This window comes from Ambystoma mexicanum, chromosome 7q (genome assembly GCF_040938575.1).
Source record: "Ambystoma mexicanum isolate Mex_15411 chromosome 7q, UKY_AmexF1_1, whole genome shotgun sequence".
NCBI lineage: Eukaryota > Metazoa > Chordata > Amphibia > Caudata > Ambystomatidae > Ambystoma > Ambystoma mexicanum.
In genome coordinates, this window is record NC_090941.1 from 987,036,331 (window position 1) to 987,055,570 (window position 19,240).

The 19,240-nt window shown below is 45.6% G+C and overlaps 1 protein-coding gene across 4 annotated transcripts in view; it reads right to left on the reverse strand.

The window, feature by feature from the left end:
• The window catches only part of FAM168A (family with sequence similarity 168 member A), an 812,985-nt gene that overhangs the window by 97,630 nt on the left and 696,115 nt on the right, over positions 1–19,240 (reverse strand). The gene's annotated exons all lie outside the window — the stretch shown is intronic.

The window sequence follows — 19,240 nt, forward strand, 5'->3', positions numbered from 1 at the left end:
TAAAATTGATCTTTGGTCAACATTTTTAAAAATATGGCACTACATATCTCCTCTCCCCATCCACTGTTCACAACCCATGACCAAATTAATGTATATTGGTTGCAAATATTCAGTCACATCAGAAAAACGCAGGACTTTTTACTAAATCGTAACCATTATCGAGATATTAATTGGTGTTATGCAAGATGGGTACTGTTTCAAATTCTGAAAATGAGTAGAGGTAGATTATCACTTTAGCAAGGTTACAAATTGGTAGAAACTGTACGTATCACCTACAAAGCAGTCTCAAACGAAACTCCAACATACTTAGCGGCCCAACTCCACACCACTGGAGGCTCTTACACCTCACGCAGCAATACTATCAAAAGGTTGGAGTCAAAGCTAGCCCTCGAAGACTCGCAAGCAGTCCTTCTCCTGCCACACCCGCACCATTTGAAACTCAACCCCAGTAGAGGCTTGAAATGCCCCCACCATCCTCCAGTTCTGCAAAACACTAAAAGCGTGGCTATTTCAACAATACCTGCCGGATGAATAAAACTCTCTCTCCCGCCACCAACAGTACTGTGTTATTGGATCAAATGCTAAACCCAATTCTGGCACAATCTTTTGCGTAAAGCGCTCTGCTGCTCTTGAATTAGGTTGGCACGTTAATATTTTTATTTATACCGCACTGGTATCCCGAGGGCATCGGGGCACACAATTACACGCAAGGAACGGCCTTTAAAGACAGGACAGGCAAGGTAGCAGATTCAAAGAAAAAGACGCGGGTAGGAGCTACTTGAAGAGTTTCAGGAGTTCATGAACAGACCCAGATTTTCTTCAAGTCGAAGGGCAGGAGACAAAAGAGTTCCAGGACCTTGCCATAACTGGTAATGATCTACCTCTGCCCCATGAGCGCTTGAAACTTGGACAGACAAGCAGATACTGGGTTGTAGAGCGCAGGGTGTACAAAGACACCCAGGCTTTTAAATACTTAGGGGCCGCTCCAAACTACATCAGTGAGCAATGGTGAGGCTCTTAAAGAGGATACGCTCATTCACTGGAAGCTAGTGCATGTCCCTTCTGTGTTCTGTGATGCTGCATCTCCTTGAGATCATTTTCGTGATGTGAACCGTGTCGTTCTGTATTGTTTGACCTTTTCTCAGGTTGCTCGAAGATGCTCCGATCAACAGGGATTTACAATAGTCCAATCTGGACAGTCTCATGGCTCGAGGTAATAAAAGGGCGCAGAGTCCTAAGTAAGCGTAGGTGGTAGTTACAAGTGTGGGACAGCTGGCTGACCTGGGCGTCGGCACTAAGGGAAGATTCAATCTGTACACCAAGGGTTTTGACCCGTTTCGGAACCTTGATGGAATTTTTGCCTAGGTCAAAAGATTTATAGCAGGAGCCAAGCTTGGAGAGAGCCTGCTGAGCGGCCACCAGCAGAAGCTCCATCTTGTTTCCATTCAGACACAGCCAATTGAGGTCATCCAAGATTCTATGTGGTTATACACTCTAGACAGGTTGTCCTGATCTTGCTTGTAGTCCCCTGTTAACTTAAAGACCACCTGGGTATCGTCAGCATAGTTGGTAAACACCACACCCTGGCGTTCCAGGAGCGTGCAGATAGATCTGATATATAAATTAAACAGAAGGGATAGAGTTTGATTCTGCGGTAAAACGTTGTCTTCATCGCAGTGTGTTTTTAAAAACGAGGTAGGCAGACGTCAATTTCAAAGCTGGAGCATGTCATCCATCCTTCAAAGTTCATGTCAGAAAGGTGACTGCTCTGTGGAAGACCTTATCACAAAAGCAAAAAAGAGGGTGCAGGTGTGATTGGGTAGTAGTTGCTGACTGACGACTTCTCGGTCCAGGTTCTTTAGAACATGAAGTATTTGGCTACATTCAAGGGAAGACCTATTCAGTGATGAAGGCACAGATTTCTATAAGAAGGGTGAGAGGGCCTTGTTTGGGAGTGTCTATGTCACAGAGGATGGGCGGATGCCTACTATATAAGCAATTGTTTTCAGTGATGCGAGATGGTTGTTGAGGTAGGCAAGTGCTAAAGACTGTAGAGTGAACTATTTCATTACATCCCTCAAGCAACCTAAGTGAGAAACTCAGCATCTCCGGAGGCCTACGATCCACCAGAAGTAAGGACATATGCAGACTTCAGCTCAGCCAGTGCAGGAAGGAAAAAAACAGAAGACAAACCTTCTCTGTTTACGCCCAAGACTCTGCAAACTCCTTACAATCAACATTCAACTCACCCCTTCGATTCTACAGTTAAGTAAGGAGCTCAAGACCCTCCTCTTCAAGGAATGGCTCCTTCCCAACACTTAGATCCTGTGACGAATCAAGGGTATTGGTGCCTTCTCCCCAAGGGGAGCAACCCCCTTTGAGGCTAGGGAGGTGAGCCCGATGCGCAAGACCCTCCCTAGGGGAATGGGCAAATGGGACCTGAATGGGGGTGACTCCCCCTTAGGGGACAAAGACTCCCAATTCTGAGGAGGAATTCCCTAGACCCAATGCCATATCAGTCTATATGGGACTGCCCACAATGAAAGATCAAACAGTCATCCTTGTATCTGACTTCAGGCAATTTGGGAATAAAACAGCCATAACAAGAAAGCTGTGATATCTCTTTAAAACGACACATGCATTTAACTGGGAAAAGTGACCATTGTGGAGAGAGAGTATGGTATGCAGGGGAAGCCCTTGGAGAGGCAGAGCAAAGTCGTAGAGCCTGCAACTTCTGGAAAGGCTAGGAAAGAGAGATGGCAGAGAGCCGACGAATCTTACAACGGGAGAACCGTTGGCTGAACGGAGACCAAAGACCTGTGCAAGTGGTGGCGCGACTACTGCTGCCTTTTGGTGGGTGAGATGCCCAACGAACGACGTCGAGACCTCCAGAGAAGGGAATCCTGCTCTGCATCCGCGGACGGCTCCCGAAGTCAGAGGAGACTAGAACACTATACAGGCGAAGAAAGGCACAGAGGAGAGAGAACAGGATGTCAAGTACCAGAGTGTGTGCCAAGCACTGCAAGGTTCTCCTGCATTGGAAAAGGTACCGGGAGAGATGGGAGGCCGCCGGGGCAAAATAATGGGAAGAGAGAAGACTCTGAAAGTCCCAAGTATGAAAGTTGGGCATTAAGTGAAGAGAATTGGATATATATGAAACTGATACAGAGGGTAACAAACAATACTGTATGGAAAATAGATCAGAAGTGGAAAGGAATACCCTGAGAGGAAGGGGGAAGTCCCCGGTTATTGAGGCTTGAAGAGAAGAGAGCCCACCACAAATAAGAGTAACAAGTGTTGTGAAAACAGACTGTCAAGGGAATTGAATTGATAAAGTCATACAAAACATAGGAATATGAATATGATACATACCAGTAAAGGCAGGAGCGGGAAAAACTACTTCAAGGAAAGTGGTGGGTAAACTGACATTGAAGAGAGGGCATGGCTCAAAAGTGTATGGGAAGAGCTACAGGACCTCATGAAGGAAACGTCAAGAGACTATCAATGAAGATTAAAAATAAATCCTTTATTCTAAACAGAGTCCTTTGTGTATCAATGGCCACGGGGGGAGAAGATGCAGCTTTAAAGAGAAAGCTGCAGAGAAGAAGGCAAGATGAGTGATGACTAGGAGAAGAGACACATTGGGGGGTCATTACAACTTTGCAGGATCAACGTGCTGGTATTACCATATACCGGCATGTTTCTGCATCGACAAAGTAGCCAGTGGGGTGGAGTAATTACCTCCAGCTTTAAGCTGGAGGTAATTCTGACACCCTACCGGCAAGAAAAAAAACAGTGTTGGTAATACCGGCAAATCCCCCATGGAGTACAATTGGACTCCATAGAATGGGGATTTACCACCCTTACCGGCACTCATAATCCGGTGGTAATTCTGCTAGACTGAGTGCTGGCAACGGTATTACCATCTGCCAGTATCCTGGCGAATTCACCGCCAGGATACGGGCAAAGTTGTAATGACCCCATTCTCTTGGCCCATTTTGAGTTATTCATATTAGGAGGAGGGTCAGGCAGAGTTAGTCTTGGGACTGAGGACAACCTATACTTTTTGACTTCCTGATATCAGACAAGCACCTTTAGTTAATTTAGAAAGGCAGGGCCGTTCCTTTTAGCAATAGGGCTTTTGTCATATATTTTCATTAAATAATAGGTACAAATATTCTCAATGTGTCTGACTCCTCCTTCTGACCTGCCACTGTCCATACACGAGACTGGGTGATCAGATTACCACTGTTTACTCTTCTGGTTCCTTGTAGACCCTATTGCTGACAATTGCCCTTCCTCCCCGGTTAGATCCCCGCTCCATTGTTTCTCTTCTCCCTAACCTTGTTCTTCACCCTATGATTGTAAAGTGCTCTGCTGCTTCCTGAAGCTAGGTCCACGCTCAATAAATACCATAATAATACATTTTGAGGACAGTGGCTGGGTGTCTGGTGCTTGATTTGATGGGTTCATGTATTTTGTGATTCTATTGATGAGGAAACACAGATGCCCTGCATCAGAGTTTATTCTGTGTGTGAATAGCTTTCTGTTGAATGATAGGTCTGAAGGCCTGGATATGATGGTTCTCAGATTTTGGGGTACATGATTTCCCACAAAGGCTTTGTTGGCATCTCGCAAGTCATCCACGCTGGATTTCTGGGGGACATTGCAGGTCGCGTTGGGGAGATCATGAATGTCAGGGATTCCAGCAAGAAATTCTTTAAGTGTTTTGTGAGCTGCTTGATGGGCATAGGTATGGAAGACTTGTATGGGAGAAGATTTAAGGAAAGGTGGTGGAATGTATTGGACGGTGGGGTTGGATGTAATCTATGCTTTGCTGAATTCATCTTGGTGAAGAGATCTTAATTTGGGGGAATTGGTATCGTGGTCACTGGGAAGGATGAGGTTGAAAAGTGTTTGGGAGTGTGAGAGTAATATGAAGGTCAAGCAGTCATAGACTTTGTCGATTAAGTATTTATAAAATTCTCAAAGTATTTAAATGAGATGGAATCTCTATGTTGGGGTGAGGGTCGAGTGACATATGAGGACTGTGAAGGAGTCGATGGTGGCCAATAAGAATTAATGAGGATCAGGCTGCAACCAGTTTTCCAGGGTCAGATCAGGTAAACTATAGGACTTTGGGGTGAATTCATTAAGGATGTGTGTAGAGACGAGTGTACCTTGTTGCAGTAATGAAGAGTTTGTTGAGATTGTGTGCTGTGATGATGTTAGGAATAGCTACAGTGTGAAGGCCTACAGAGTGTGGGTTGAACAACACTGAGGTGAAATGCGTTCTGCGTGGGCTTGTGTGTTTGTAATTCTGTTTGATACCTGCACCGATCCAGCTTTCTCTTAATCCCCCCAACTATTATGCAATCAAGAAAGTCTTTCTTTTCCCTAGAGAATTGTACACAATTTCCCAGCACCCCACTGTCGTGAGAGTGGACAATCTTAAGGGGACATTTCTCATAATACAGTAGCAGCCCCCGAGATGGTGAACAGGCCTTCAAAATGGGAAGTAACCTGAAAGTTAAAGTACACCTCAGATTTTGCAGGGGCTCCCCTTCTTTGCTGGTTGTTCTACTGCCCAGGGTCACATCAAGAGAAACCAGAGGATCTGTGACCTTGTAAATAAATGTGGAGCTGTGGGTCTTCCACTTCCTGGAGTCGGAAGCTGTGGGGCCAGGCATGTGCAGATTGAGCCAGTCAAGCGCTGCAGTGTGCTTAAGGTGCACCAGCATGCATGGCAGTTAGTGGTACATGCTGCATAGGATAGATGTGCAGCGGACGAGGTGAAGGGGTGAGTCAATGAAAGAAATCTAGGGAGGTCCCCTAAACCCCAAGGCATTCCGTGTTGTGTGCCATTTCTTTTGAGATAGGTTTCTTAGGGAGTTTCAGGTTAAAAGGTGTGCAGACGAAGGCAAGTAGAATAGTTCGAGGGAGAGTTGAGAAGGAATGAGCTCTCTGGTCTAACCTACCGCCAACCAGCAGTTGTTGGCGTGAGTGTGTGGCACCTGTATGCTCAACAAAAAAGAGAAGCAAAACCTAAAGCTTTGAAAGAAACAGACTAAATTAAAAAGAAATACAATAAGCAGTTTACATTCAGTTGATTTTGGGAACTGCTGTCTAGAAATCCATCTAGCAAATGCTTTTCCATTTAAATTGATGGACTGGTGCTATGATCAAACAGGGCATCTAATAAATATAACGAGTGGGAGATGTAACTTGGCATCAGTTTACCCCTACAAAAAGAAAACCTGGTAGAGCTTCCACAGAACACCCCGCCAATACCCACCCAGCAGCGAAGGTGCAATTTATAGTGGTTAGGGAACCCCATCAGGCATTTAACAAGATGATGAATAAATCGGCAAGAACTAGCATAACAACCATCATATCAAACTCAAACCAGGCCGAAATACAGGTCTTGAGGATACTGTCACATATAGACCCATATCAATATGTTCAACTATCAATGTGGCCAGAGACTAGAAGTGCTTTTCCCACATACATAAGTTTTCAAAAATTCATCATCTCTTTACTAGTTTGCTCTCAAACAATTGTTAACGGTTGCCTCGTTCATCAATATCTTATTTTAGTTCACACGTCTATCAACTGTACAGCTTTCCCACAGAGGACAGTAAACTCCTGGTTACTATCTAATACAGGGAATTTACTTAAGGCGATTCAAGTTTCTTTAAAAATAAATGTTGCTTTCTTGCCTGTAAACGAGGATCAAAACTAATAAAGTCTTTTGGAAATTATTTCAGAGACAACAATGTCAAAGGAATGGTTCAGCGCAATCAAAGGGTGTCCCTGTTCCTTACATTATTTTTCAATTGTACATATGTCAGAGGCTCCAGATAAGATTTTGGCGTGAAAGTATTTTACTCCATAGCTTTGGCGTGAAAGTATTTTACTCCATAGCTTTTGAAGTTGGCAGTAATGTGATTTTTTAGAGAGAAAATAATTCCCAATGTTTGATCATAAGCAAGGAAAAATATATTTTAACTCTAAAACGGATATCTTTTTGAAATCCATACTTCTTTGCACTCGGTAAAACGCATTAAAAAGAAGGTGAAGGAAAAATATACCTAATATTTTTTAGGGGTTTTCGTTATTTTTTAGTTGGATATTATAATTCCGATATACATGTAGAAAGCTTCCGTATTGCATGGTATTACCCTGAAGAAGACTGTCCGACTGTAAAGAAATGGGCCAATACAGCTGAAACCGGTTGGCACCTGTAGAGTACAAAAAATATGAATGTATGAACCAAATAATAAAAGGATCTAATCTTAATGATTCAGTCATATATGTTTTCCAGCTAGATGGTTTTGAGGTTGTCAACAAACTAATTATGCAGGAATGATACTGAATGGCGAAGAGTTGCACTATGCATGTCTCTATGTTGTGATGTTGCTATTGGGTTGTGTGTTAATGTGACATTTCTTTTCTCTATTTATTGGGGATCTTTCAAATCCATGCAGGAATCCTTGTTACACATTTAAGCTTCTTATATAACATGCCACATTAAAATGCATTTTTGTATAATTAATTATGTTGTCTCTTTCCTAAGAAATGTTTTGTTTGTAGAAGGGGGAGTTCTTAAAATGGTCTAGTGGCTTCATTAGAAGTACTGGAAAAATAGACTATATTAGGGGGAATGTCTTATATGTGATAAGATTAGGTCCCTATGGGAGCAAGTTTTCTGAAATGTGATCACAATTACAGAGAGTTCCCAGTAGGAATGATATGGGTTTCCCAATTTTTGTAAATAAGAACAGTCCAACAAACACTAACATGCAAACAGTTAATCTGGATTGATACTTGACAGGGTGAAAGAGTAGAACATAAAAAATCCTTACAAATAAATACATCATCCATCTGGCATGCGCATAAAGTGCAGTCGCACAGTATAAAGGATCAAAACTAGTAGCCCCCACAAACAAACTGTACAGTGTATTTCTCCCCTCTAGAAAGGAAACCTCAACCATGACACAGGCAGCAATCGCAGTAATTCCAAAACAGGTTGGGCCACAGGCTCATCCCACTTTCCAAGTTGTATTGAAATATCTTACACAATTTCTGTCCTCGAGTTTCTTCTATTTTGATTATGACAGCTTTATATTGAAGTAACCGGCCGTGAGGATAGCTAAGTGGCAACGCAGTTGTCTTGGACGCAAGACAAAGCAAAGCAACACAGGTTCGAGTCCTGGTCCCGCGCTTAGAGACTGGTCTGCGGTAGTGAGCGTGTTAGAAAAGATTAATTAACGGTCTCCTGATAATAAGTGCAAAGCAACATACAGTTAATCGATTAGGTCAGGATCAACACAGGAAAAGGAATAACCAAGACATTGGGCACAGAAAAGTCATTTGAATGCGCAGACGGGTTATACAGGTCTGTGGGTGGGTCCGCAATGCCAGCCTCTACAGACCTCACCCATCCCCCAGCACCCGAGTGAACTGATAGCCACTCAGCCGATCAACCAATGGTGAATGTATAGGTAAGGAGGCAACTACACACAACAATTCTCAGGCAAAATTATTAGGTAGTTAATGGACCAAAGCAGTGGGATGCCCATGGTTTCGTTGGCTGGTTACAAGAGGACTATCCCATTGACACCGGGACACAGACAAATGAGGGGATGAGACAGGACCGGACTCTACTCCCAACAACAGAAGGATGCAAGTGGAAGTCCAGTTCCGACAGCTTGAAGAATTGGGTATCAAAATCGGGTCACAAACACAGTAAGGGAGAACACCAATGACCCAAAATCAGAAGACAGGCAGTGAGCATGAGAACAGTAGTACCAGATGGTATTTTGGAACGCAGAGACAGACAAGAGTAGCAGGAAAAAGTGGAAGGAATGCCTCGAGGGGCTGTAGAGGAGAATACAAAGGCAGTAAAGGAAGGAATAAGTTCAGAAAAAGATAAAGGTCATGGCTAGCTTGAAGCGTTTCAGACAGCCGGTTGTAAACAACATTCAGGGAATGCCCAGAGGTAGGTATTCAGTAACAGTAAACCAGAACACAAGATATTACAAAGTATTGGGGTCAAATACCAGGATCCTGATAATGCAGAAAGAGGCAATGCAGACTTCCGGGGGCAGACCAAGATCAGACACTAGAAAGATAAAGACTGCACACTGATGTGGGCAAAGCTCCAGAACAACAGCAAGTCTAGTTGACAAGCATTGTGTTGTTTGGGATTCCAAGTATTGTAGCTGGTGGTCTTGCAAGAGTGCGCGAGCACGGAGATCCGCCTAGACTTGCCATGACTGTGGGGTACCGGCAGTGTGCGAACAATCCAGTGAGCTCTGGTGGCTCTTTCTGTGGCATGAAGGGCAATATAGAAGGTGCCCTTTTTGATTGTGTGCCCTGTGGATGTTAATTGTCAGATACAACACAAAAAGGTTCAGCTGAGACTTTGGATTTAATGTTTTAAGGCATTCACATGAGTAGTCACTTTAGAGATCTAAACGTCGCACCATCCCATCCGTGGAGTATGCCGATGAGGAAGACAACTTAAAGTGTTCAAAGTTAAAAAGTCACATTAAAAGCGCAGTAACTTAAAATAACTAAGGACAAGTTATTTAAAAATAATCAGCTTCCACTAAATGCGTCAGCTATTCATATTGGAAATTTGACAGTCTGAAAACGCGTACCATATTCACATCAGGTAGCCGGGGGCGAGGAGGGGTGGCGAAGTAACTCACTTAAAGACATAAAAATCGCTGTTTTCCAATCCCTTGCTAAGTTCTTAAAGAACCCCCATCATGTAGACCTTTTCTATTTTCTATTGCACAGTCTTACAGGTGCTATGCCTTAATTGCTACGTGCCAGGAATCAATGAGTATCGCACCACATGTGTCCTCTCTATATTGCATAACCTCTTTTATACTTTTCATACGTTTCATGACATTTTCGTACTCTGGGCTCCATTTCACTTCACTGCTCTTGGATTTCTATTAGTAAAGCATAATTTATACATGCTATACGTGCTAATAGCAGACATTTAGCCTATTGTAGTGGGTTGGAGTTTGCGTGGTAGGTAAATTATGCCAATTCATTAGCTCCACGAGTCCCAAAGATTGCATTAGCGAATTCGCACTTATTGAGAGGCCCTGCATGTATGGCTCTTGTAGGGTTATTTCTAATTCCTTCTTCCTTATCCCTTTCTCCTGTTGTGGCTCACTGCATTCACCTTTTTACAAAGCTTGTCCTTGGTTCTGTCACTTTTGTCCATTGGCTTGGCATTCCCAGATTATACACCTGGCATTTGCCGTGGGTGCATAAACAAACACTGACAATTCTGGCCTCGACACTTCAAGGGCTTCCAGAATCCATCTCAGAGCAATCGCACAATTATTCTTCCACTAATTCTAAGACCACTATGGCGATGGTTGGTGCAGTATAAACGTTCATGTAACGTAACATAATCCCAGTGTGAGCGAACCGTGCATCAAGTGTGATTGAGGATATCGATTTGTGGGCCTATCGGTTGGGACCAGGGTTAGATTAAAGGTTTTGGAGTGTCTGTTCGGTATAGCAGTTGATTGGGCTAGCCGAAACGAGAAAGTCTCTATTTTTAGGATTCTTCACATTTTGATTTAAACATTTGCAAAGTCAGGAAACATCAAAGTATTCCGGTATTTGAATCACAAACTTGCATCCTTGTTACCTAAAGGAGGGTGCATGGTCAGTGTCCAGTGTGAATATTCATCAGGCGAAAACAGCCTTTCTTGCCCACTTGCTGGCTAACTCTTCCTACTAAATGGCTGACTAGACAGTTCCTTTAGGATATTGATGAAAAACATGGGTTTCTCCTCTCTGACATGGTAACAGCATGTGTGCAAATCTCAAAGCGCTCGTTCCAATATGATACTATTATTACCACATTAATCAAAGATGTTCAAGATATTGGTAATGTTTACTTGTTTTGTTTAAACAAGAACAATTATTTTCAAATGTTTAAATGAAATGGTTTTTCTACAGTTGCCGAAATGTCTCAACACAATGGGTTTTCTCCATTTGGCAGGGGTAGCCTATTTGTTGCAAGGCTCTGCAGCTGTTCCCAATTTTATCTCCATTGGTGTTTTACGTCCAATTATTAACCTAAGCGCCCCAACTACCTGGTATAGACCACATCTCTGTTTGTATCGACATCCTCTCCGACATGGATCAGGACAGTCCCCAAGCATACCCGGAATGACTACGTTTGAAGTACAAGGGTTGATTAAAGGTTGACTGAGGGCACAATGCGATCTTTAGAGCTTCCAATGGTTAAGGTTTGTTGTTGGCCAGCCCGTCAGTGCTTCCTGGTCGAGTTGCAAATTAAAGAACAAACTGTAATAGCTAATGCAACCCCGAAAGGATCACAGATCATTCTTTCTCTGGTAGCCTCATGTTTTCACTGGATTTGTGGTAAAACCCTCATAGCTTACTAATTCAAAATACCAGATTAGATTACAATACTTTTCCAGAGACTTTTTTTGATTGTTATTACAAGAATTGATCCAAAAGCTCCTACAAGGCTGATAGGAGCTCTTTAGCCCAAAATGCAGTACTGTAAATTGATAAACACCACAAGTGTGAGTAGTGGAAAAGGGGTCTTCTCCTCGTCCCTCAGATTTAAGGTGCCACGAAGCAGAGTTATCGATTGAATTCTCGAGAACGCTGGTCCAAAGCACAACGCACAAAAGGCCGCAGCACGTCCGCTAATGCATAGTACATCGTGCTTCTGCCAATCTGAATTGAGATTGCTAAGAAGATGGAACGGGTGCCGGTGAGGTACTTGGGGGGAGGGAGACCATGCAGGGGGAGAGGAGTGGGGTATGGGGTTGCCGGACCGCATTTTTTGTTGAGACTTAATTTGTGTAGTGTATGGTGGGCATGGTTTCTGACCCTCGACGTATACAACATTCATTGGGACTGACTTTCAGAGAGAGAAAGGAACAATCTAGATTGATCGGAGAAGAGGAGCCCATAGAGCCAGAGAGGAGCTCCTCCTTGGAGGTGTGGTGTGGTAGGAAGCGTGAGAGAGTATGCCAGATGTGGTGAGAAGGATCGTGGTAGGGCCCACAGACCGCTGAACCTCGTGAAAGCCGAAGCCGGAACTGGCCAGTCCCAACGAAAAATGCAGAACGGCCACTGCAGGAAGGCAGTAATCGACATACAGAGACACCGATATTTAGACCCCGATTGGTATTTGAGGGACGACAGCAAATTCTGCCCGAGCCACAGCATCAGAAGAAAACCGAAGAACAGCTACTGCCGAAGTTGAACTCCAAGTCTCCCGAGGCACACTGCTGATATAAAAGAGGTATGTGATGGCTCTAACAACTATGTAGAGAGGACAACAAGAGAAACAGAACCTCAGAGTGGGGTAAGAAGGCTGAAAGCCGTCAAACCCCACGGCAGGGTAGAAAGCCAGAAAGCCCAAGGTGGGCTGAGAGAAATCAAACCCCAAAGCGGGGTAAGAACACTGAAAGCCCATGGTATGCAACCTGAAAGAGGGGTAAGCAAACCCAGAGACCCCCCAGACATCGTGCCAGGACGCCGACCCCTATACTGGGAAATACACCAAACCCCAAGGTGTGGTGGACAGCCAGAGACCCAAGGCGGGCGACAGAGCGGCGACAGGGGTGGATTGGCCTATAGGGAACTCTGGAGATTTCCCGGTAGGCCTCTGCACCCCGGGCCTCTTGTGTGGCATTTCCAAATGTTCCCATAGGAAAAGGGTTGTACTTGCTGAAAAAATGTTTAATATGGGGGCCACTTTGAAAATAATTTCCAGGGACTCTTTTGGTTCCCAGTCCACCCCTTAGCGGCGACCGCTAGACAGAGCAAGAGAAACCATATCCCAAAGCAGGGTGAAAGGAACCGGAGCCCAGGGTGGGATAAAGACCAAGAATGGCATAGAAAGGGAAAACCCCTGGAACATTCTTGGGAAAGAGTACAAGGAGAGTAACTGGAAAGAGGGGACACAGACCAGACGTCCCGATGCAAAATTGGCAGAGACATTGAGCATACAAACAGACTGCATCAGGGTGGGAGCCCTACTGAGTAAGTCACCCCAAAGAGGAGGTAGGGTTCAGAAGCCAACCACCATTCAGCTAGTAAGGCAAAGGCCCAACTTTACTTTTTCATGAGTTACTTTGTTTCTTTTATAGTGGTCGGGCCAGAACATAGGCAAGCTTATATTTTTGGAACGAGGGCCTTTTGTGCTGTAGGAGTCATCCTGTCAAGCACCCGTTTATACCTTTTTGTTATAGAATAGTACCCAGCTCTCTGGATTTATAGAGCATGGGTCTTTTTCAATGATCTCTGATAAAAAATAAGGTTTGAATGCCAACTTGTCTGCTAATTCTGATCTACCACACAAGTCATCAAGTAAACATTAGTAATAAATAGATCAGAAAAGTATACGGATGGGGGAGTTCCTAAGAATCTAGGTCACACCAGGTCTTCAGTGAATGAGACCTGGAGATGTCCTGTGCGCCACTACGATGGAGTTCCAGAGGACCCGAGTAAAGCACGAGAAAGACCATTTCCTTGTTTTCTACTTGCTGGTTTCCAGACTGGTGATGGTCTTACTCCGATATGATTGGGGGCTGCCTAATGTTTTTTATTTTGCTGGTAAGTAGGCTGGCGTAACAGCGGTGGCTGCCTTGTACGTGAGGCACGCGGCTTGGAATCAGATCCTACCCGTCATTCACACAAGGTGGCAGTGATTTAGGCAAATTTATTAGATCTGGTAATGAGGCGAGTCATGGTCGGCCACTTTGAGAGGTACCAGTTGAGGGACCAGATGAGCATGCGGGAGCACTGTGAGGAGGACATTATCCACATTGATATGCCATGCATTACTCACTGTAATAGCATTTCTGATGATTGTATCTGCTTAGATTCACATGCTGTGCATATGGTCCAACATCCAGTGGTAACCGTGGCGTATTGCATCTTGTCGTTCGAGGATCGAAAGGGGACGTCAGCATAGGCGTGTCTGCAACACTATCCCTAACGTGACATGTAGTATACCCAAAATCCCTCACGCGCCAAGGTCCCTCCGATTGTATTTTTTCTACCATCAGGAAGCACAAGGCTATCATGAGTGAGTACATAAAAGAGAGACGTCTATGTACCTTCCACCCGAGCGGGGAGCAAGGGTGGGCGCATGTGAATCTAAGCAGATACAATCATCAGGAATGCTATTACTGTGAGTAATGCACGTCTTCTGCTTAGACTCGCATGCTGTGCATAGACTAGATAGCAGTAACCGGAGTTGGAGGTGGGTTGTGAGAAGAAACAGTAGTGAGAAGATGTCTTAGTACTGCTTGTCCCACCTGAGAATCAGAACTAGAATGAGTGTAATAGTGTTTTGTTGAGGTGTGTACAGAACTCCAGGTTGCCGCTTTGCAAATGGACTCTAGGGGAACATTTGCAATGAATGCTATGGAAGCCCCAGTGCCTCGAGTAGAATGTGCTCTGGGCTTGAAGGGCAGTTCTCTTTTTGCAAGAATGTAACAGTGTGAAGCACAGGACAGGACCACCTTCTCTACCAGCTGCCACAAACAAAAAATTGGTTTGTCTCTCTCAGTGGTTTACTTCTTTCGGCGATCTTAGTGGGGCTCTGGAAGAAAGAAGGTATTTCAATTGATTGATTCACGTGGAACGTGGAAATAAATGTAGGCGCAAATCGAGGATGAGTGTGCAGAACCACCTTATCTGTAACAAAAGGGTCTAGAACTGAAAGGGCCTGTAGTTCACTAACACTTCTTATAGAAGTGATAGCCACTAGAAAGGCCATCTTTATAGTTAAGATCTTTGAGACTTGCCTTATCCATAGGTTCAAAGGGAGACCCCATAGGTCTGGTCAAATGGGTAAGATTTGTGTGTTTGGAGGGGAATTGGTTCCTGGTCTCCTGAATGAAACACTTGTGCCATCACTACAATAACCAGAATCCCTTGAGACTCAAATTGAAAAAGTAATTAGCAACACCTGAAAAGGAACACAGCCAACACAGCCTCCCTGAAGAGAGTTTGAGACTTGAAAGTACTTGGAGGAGTAGAACTATTGTACATTTTAACTGCAGCAGTTGGGATTTAACCCTGGTAATTTTTGAACATTGTTGGGACTATTTGCATCTGGGATTCAACCCTGTTATTGTTTGAACTTGGTGGGATTTAACCCTGTTATTACTCACATCAGGATTAAATCACTGGGAACTAGAGTGCGCGCCTGACCTTTTTCTTCCTTTTCAATACCACATTTAGGTCCGATCCAGGAGCTGGGTTTGAAATGTGGGGATGAATCCTTTTAACCCCTTCCATGAAAGCCTTAATGACTGGTATTTTCCACCACAACACCTTCTTTTGTGACGTGGTGTAGGCTGAGAGCGCAGCTAAGTGAACCTTTAGGGAATTAAAAACCAGACAGTCTAATTAGGGAGTCAGGTACAATACAATGCGAGTAGGAGAGCAGTCAATACGATTGATGCCCTTGGCATTGCACCAGATAAAGCGTTTCCACTCACTGGAATAGCAATATCGGGTGTTCAATTTCTTCCCGCTGACTCGGCAGCGTCCAGGGTGTTCTTGAGCACCTTCTGGTTGACTTGCCTGCCTTTCGAAGCGATGGCAAGCAACTTGGTCCGTGCAGGTTCTGGCACTTCGTGTAGGCCTTCTTGCAGCAGGTTCCACTGGACATCTACATAGCTGGCCAATAGCGTTGTGTTATTTGAGTGGAAAACGCAGCAGCAGTTGTGACCCTCCTCCCTAGTGCATACAGTCTCTTGGACTTATTATCGGGTGGTGCCTCTCCTGTAGACAGGGGAACACCAGCCCGTTTTCTAGTAGTGGTAACCACTAATGAATCAGGAGTGGCATGGCCCTTGATGTAGGCAGGTTCGGTCGGAGAAGGACGAAATAACATCTCCACCCTAGGGTTCACTGCCCTGGTTTGGGCTGGTGTTAACAAGGAAGGTGCCAGTCTCCTCTTGATAGAGTTCAACAAAGCGATGGCCTGGCTGGCCGAAGGTTTTTCCTTGAGAATAACCTCCACAAAGTCAGAATCTGGTAAAGCTTCTTGTGTGATCTGAAAATGGTCAGCCGCCTTTTTCAAGATGGCGCTAAACGCCATTTCATCGTCCACTGGGGAGGCTTGGCAGGCCGGAGCGGAGGGAGGGGAATCTATGCACAGGGCATCAGTGTCCTGAGGGGGAGGGGGACATCAACCTGAGGGCTGTCTTCCCAATTGTTCAAAAGATCTGCCTGGTCATCTACATCATAGTTTTCCAGAAAGGTGGCATCATCATCCTGACCATGTGTGTCCATATGGAGGTCATTTGTGAGGACACAGGTATACTCCTCATGTGGCTCCTCCAAGGTCCTTTCAAACTTGGATACCGGCGTCGAAGGAATGTCTTCCCGAAGTCTCTTGGGAGCAAGCTTCTCAGAATAAGACATTTTTTTAATTAATCTGTCCATACACCCCTCAAATGTTTCCCTGGTCCATGGGGAGGAACCAGAGGGGACAGGGGAGGAATTTGTCATCTAATGTGCCTGACAAGGGCACCAGACTCAACGTAGTCTTTGTGGGGTTCGGGGCGCTGTGGCATGTCTCTAGGCACGTCTCTAGGCCGTTCTTTGTGCTTCGCCGCCTCCTTCGACCGTTCCTTCAGTCTAAATGCCGAGGCAATTCTTGCAATGGCATCGCTAATGCTCGGGGAAATGGGGCGATGTGCCGGCTGATCCGGAGGCCGAGCAGTGGATTTAGACACCAGCAGGGCCTTAAGCAGAGTCTGCGCATCCAACTGGAGGGTTTTGACGGCCGCATGCGTTTTAGTGCTAGCGTCCTTTGTTTTAGATAGCCCAGTCGCAGGCCACGGCTGCGGTTACGGGGAAGGCTGCTGATCGCGAAGAACAGCGGATCCCGTGACGCTTGGCACGCTTCGACGGTACCGCCGAACCAGAACCTTTGGGTTGTGTGTTTGGTGTTAGGATCGTGTGCGTCCCTTTCGGCAGGTGTTTTCCCCATAGCTTGACTGGCGTCGGGCCTGGTGGGCTCAGGGAAGGGAGCGGCGGACCGAGAGCTGTCTGCCGTTAGGTCAATGGCTTCCGACACAGAGGCCTGATCATCGCTAGTCCCCACCCCCCATCACTTTCGGTGGCTGGGGAAGAACATTTGGCCTGCGCCATGCCGTAGACCGGCCACCAATTCAAGCGGCACTTCTTAAGCGTCTTGGGGCTTCGTTGTGGTTGAGGGGAAGACAATTGTTGCACCGAGATGGCTCTTCTTTCCACGGATATTTGGCCCTGCACCAGTGGCAAAATCTAAATGGCATCTTTTCCATAGCGAAAGACAGGTATAGCGATGACAAGACCCAGGGAGCAAAGAGGGTGAAAGAGGAAAGGCATACTTGTAAAGAATATGGCCACACCGACCCCACTCTCCCTACTGTATAGGCCAGCCACGAGGCCAGGCCACGTGGACGGCAGCTCCAGCCGGATCAACAGGCATCGAAAGTCCTCAGCAGTCTTCGGCCGCATACAGCATTCACCCGTCGAAGTGATTTAAAGGGTATAACGACAAAGTCGATAAATATGATAATAACGCTATCTCTATGCAAGAGCTCCGCGTTAGGGCAACCACTAATCTGGGCGGAAAAAAACAATCTGAGGGACCTCGGCGCGTGAGGGATTTTAGGTACACTACACGTCATGTTAGGGATAGTGTTACAGACGCACCTATGCCGACATCCCCTTTCGATCCTCGAAAGACAAGATCAAATACTCTGTGGTTACCACTGGATGTCGGACCATATGCACAGCATGTGATCCTAAGCAGATTCACAAGCATCAGAAGCTACATTACTCGCACCTGCACTACCATCCTGAGGTACTTGGGCAGGAGGAAGTATAGATCTTATGCAGTATAGCGATCGGCTTACAAGCTGTTTTAGCCTTTTCGTGATGTGGTGTTGGGTGGATAAGGAACAAGTTTCTTACCTGTAACTGTTGTTCTCCAATATGGGCCTTGCATGGATTCACATGCTTATGAATATTCCGTCGTTAGGCTGGGAATCCTAGGTAAAGAAAACATTTGTTTCAGTTTCACCTCTGAACTGTCTTTCTCCTAACAACCAATCACTGAGCTCTGGGTCATACTGCCCCAGCCAATGACTGCCCTCTAACTAAGCCCCTCACTTGGCAGTCATCTTTAGATTTGTTATGACATGGAGTGGCAGTAGGACCAAGAAAAGAGCCGGAGAGGGGGAGACGGGAGAGTTCGCATATGAATCCATGCCAACCCATGCTGGAGAACAACAGATACAGGTAAGTAACTTGTTCTTTATCCAGCATGGGTCTGACATGGATTCACATGCTCATGAATAAAGAATACATAGCAGTACACACATGCACAACCACGGGAGCTGGCAAGGCTCAACATAAGCATCTCTTACCTTCTCACCAGGCTCACCTTCAAGCGAACAGTTTGCGCAGCACTGCTTGGCCGACTCTGGATTCCTCCCTGGAATCGCTGTCGACACAGTAGAATCTCGTGAAGGTGTGCATCGACCTCCACGTAGCAGCCCTGCAGATGTCTAGCAGGGGCACACCAGACAGGAACGCCGTAGTTGCAGCGATCGCACTGGTTGAATGGGCTCTCGGGCGGCCAGGCAACAGTCGATTTGCCAACCGGTGACAATGGGTGATGCAGCCGGCGAGCCCCCTGGAAATGGAAGCCTTGGAGAAGGCCTTCCCGTGGTTCACAGGGCCAAAGTTCACAAAAAGTTGCGACGTCTTCCGGAAACTCTTTGTGCGATCCATGTAGAACTTGAGCGCTCTAGCCACATCCAGAGAGAGCAAATTCCTTTCAGCCAAAGGCGTAGGAAAAGACACAGGTAACAACAAGGGCTCGTTTAGATGAAAGTCCGACGGCACCTTGGGCATGAAGGAGGGGTGCGTCCGCATCACCACGCTTGTGTCGTGAAAAGTCAAATAAAGTGGCTTACAGGACAGGGCCTGAATCTCACCCACTCGTCGTGCAGAGGTGATGGCCACGGGGAACACGGGCTTCCACGACAAGAACTTCAGTGGAACTGTCTGCATAGGTTCGAATGGAGGGCCCATGAGCCTAGTCAGCACCACATTGAGTTCCCATGTCGGGGCTGGAGCCCTCACCGGCGGGAACGAACGGAACAGTCCTTTAATAAATTCCTTAACCAGACGGTGTGAC